Source organism: Corylus avellana, chromosome ca2, assembly GCF_901000735.1.
Source record: "Corylus avellana chromosome ca2, CavTom2PMs-1.0".
Lineage (NCBI taxonomy): Eukaryota > Viridiplantae > Streptophyta > Magnoliopsida > Fagales > Betulaceae > Corylus > Corylus avellana.
Genome location: NC_081542.1, coordinates 40,502,012 through 40,505,381, shown reverse-complemented (window position 1 = coordinate 40,505,381; position 3,370 = coordinate 40,502,012).

The window sequence follows — 3,370 nt, the reverse complement described above, 5'->3', positions numbered from 1 at the left end:
AAGATAGGTTGATACTTTTATCTCCAATAAACGAGGGTGTTTTTGAATGTAATGGCTGGATATAGAAATGAAATATCAGTTTTTACAGTAAATAAATAAAAGACCATATATATAGACACAAAAACTTTGTTCCTTTGCACCTTTGTTATCACATGTCCGCAACCCTATGGTTGTATTCTGCTTTTGAGTTTCCTGCACATTTAATGGAAAATATGTAAGATAAATGATGACAAAAAAGCTCCTACAGAAAACAGGATCTCCTGAGAACAAACTCACAACGTTATTCTTTGCTTCATCAGATTTGGCAGCTACCATAGCTTTGTTGTGCTCAGCCATTCCCCAAGTTAATTTCTTCATGGTAGCCCTAGTCAACTCCTCAACATTACTCAACCTGCAAAATCAATTGTAAGAAAATCATACACAAAGAAAAAGTTGCAACTTTGTAAAAGTAAACCATATATTATACTGCCCATCTGATGTAGATCGAAGTGTTTGGGATTTCATGAAGAAGATGGGAATGGATGGTAGTGGGAAAATACCCCAGAAGATGGTGACGCGATCCCAGACTCACGCTGCAGAAAAGGGAGTTCCTGGAACTGCGATCGATCGCACGTTGATTGCGATCGAGCACCTTGGAGTAGCGATCGAGCGCACGATGCCTGCGCTCGGGTGTCCAACCCCTGGAAATATGATGTCCATCTCTGGTATTGCAACCAATACCCCTCTATAACTGCAAACAATCGCATGCTCGAGCGCACCTAGCCTCTAGAAGTGCGATCGAGCGCAAGCATGCTTGTGATCAAGCGCACTCGGGGCACTATGTTACTTTTCTGCGTTTTATTAACTTTAAACCGACTTTCTTTCCTTGTTTTACTAGGATTAGGGTCTTGAAAGTCCCTATTCCGTGTTTTAGTTCTATTAGGAGTATTGGAGGCTATAAATACATGCTTATAGCCTCTAGCAAACTCAGTTTATGAATGTTATTTGGTTTTCTCAATAAGAATACTCAGAGTTTAGTTTCTTCATTACTTTTCCTTAAATTCATGGATAGCATCTATTGATTTGAGAAGGTTTCTTTGATTCTTGTGATAGTCTCATAATCTTAGGAATATTTATCCCTTCTACTTGATATTTTCTTGTTCATCACTATCCATTGCTGCATCAGTTGGTGTCAAAGCCTAAGTTTCTTTCCATGGTGCCAAACACAAGAGGAAGGGGTAACCGCTATGCAAATTTGGAGAACGTGTATGAACGTGAGGACTTAGTTCTTGGAGAACAAGCGGTGGCACAGTGGGAACTTATGGAGGACACAATCGCAGAATTGAGGGCGCAACTTGCAATCGCCAATACATGATTGGCCAATTCGGAGTTCCACCGTGCGCATCGCCCCCAACCCTCACTGCCCGGCTTGGATGGGGAAGACGAACAAGGTATGGAGAATGAAGCTAGGAACCCTTTTGTAGGGCGCAGAGTACACAGCCATCAACCCCATGTACAAGTCCATGCCAATCGATGGGAGAGCGGTTTCAAACTCGATATTCCTGAATTCCACGGGGGGCTTCAACCTGAAGAATTTTTGGACTGGGCAGCGGCACTTGGAGAACTTCTTGATTTCAAGGGGGTGCCTAAGGATCAACGAGTTTCTTTGGTTGCAACCAAATTCCGGGGAAGAGCTGTGGTGTGATGGCAGCAATTGAAGCAATCAAGAGAGCAGTAGGGCAAGAAGAAAATCAACAGATGGGAGAAATTGTTGAAGCATATGCGACCAAACTTTTTACCCTACAATTATACACGAACCATGTATCAAAAGCTGCAAAATTTGAGCCAAGGTTCGAAGTCTGTGGATGAATACACGGAAGAATTCTACAAGTACCTCACACGTGTGGATCTAGCCGAAACAAACGACCAACTAGTGTCACAATACATTGGAGGTTTGCGCCAACAAATTCAGGATTCCTTAAACCTCTTTGATCCCCCTAATGTGTCTGAGGCCCATCAAAGGGCACTATCTTTAGAAAGGACGGCTTCTAGAGGGTCTTTTGGAGGATTTGGTGGAGGAACTAGGGGAAGCACAAATTGGTCAAGTGGGCGATTCACGTGGCGCAGCACCACTTCAACTCCAGACGAAGGCCGTACCCCAACCACCACGGGACCACCGACCCGAGCCGCAACATCCAATGGGCCTAAATGTTTTAGGTGTGGTGAACCGAGCCACCGAATGGTGGATTGCCGCAAAGGGGAAAGGTATGGTAAGAGACTACTCATCGACTCGGGAGACGCCTTCAAAGGACAAGGCGAGGAGGTTGAGAAAGAAGCAGTTTTCAACGACTATGATGGGGTTGATGAAGAATTTGTTACCGGGGATGACAGCCCTCTATTAATGCTTAGGAGGGTGTGTTTTACACCCTGGAAGGCGGAAAGAGACGATGGCCAGTGCCACAACCTTTTTCAAACAACATGCACAATTGGGGGCAAAGGGTGCAAGCTTGTCATTGATGGGGGCAGTTGTGAGAACGTAGTAGCGGAAGAAGCGGTCTGAAAATTGGGCCTTGGGACGGAGAAACACCCTGCACCATATCGCTTGGAGTGTCTCAAGAAAGGAAACGAGGTAATAGTATCCAAACGTTGCCTTGTGAATTTTTCGATTGGAACTAAGTATAAAGATGAAACATGGTGCAATGTGGTGGTCATGGATGCATGCCATTTATTACTTGGAAGGCCATGGCAATATGATCGGAGTGCTCATCACGACGGGAGAAAGAACACCTATAGTTTTTTGGTGGACAATATAAAACTTACTCTCCTCCCAAATCTGAAAGAAGATTCCAAACCTTCTAAAAAGGTAGGTCAAACGTTGTTAGCCAAGCATGAGTTCATTAAGGAGATGCTCGATTCAGATTGTGGCAATAGGTGTGAAAATGGGCTTTGTAAGTATGAAGGTAAATGGTGAGACAATAGAGTTCAAAATATTTGATGCAATGCAATTACCTCAAGATGATTTTAAATGTTTTGATGTTTGTATGATCCAAGGTATTAGTGAGCCAGTTTTGCAGGATCCACAGAAAGATACAGTAAAAAACCCCCTCACTCACAAGTTCACAAGGCAGGACATTGGGCCAGTCTATGCAGATGTTACTAATGGCATCAGTAGAGCAAGGCACCCTCTTCAAGCCAAGATAAAGCGGCAGTTGCATGAACGGGACAAATTGAGGTATGAAGTAAATAAGGACACCAAGCTCCACAAGAAAAGACCCAAGGACCATCATCACAGAAAGCATGTCAAGAAGGAGTTCTATATGGGAGCGAAATGATTGACCTATAAAGAAAGTCCTATACTTGCACCACCACGGGCACTTGAGCCATATTCTGT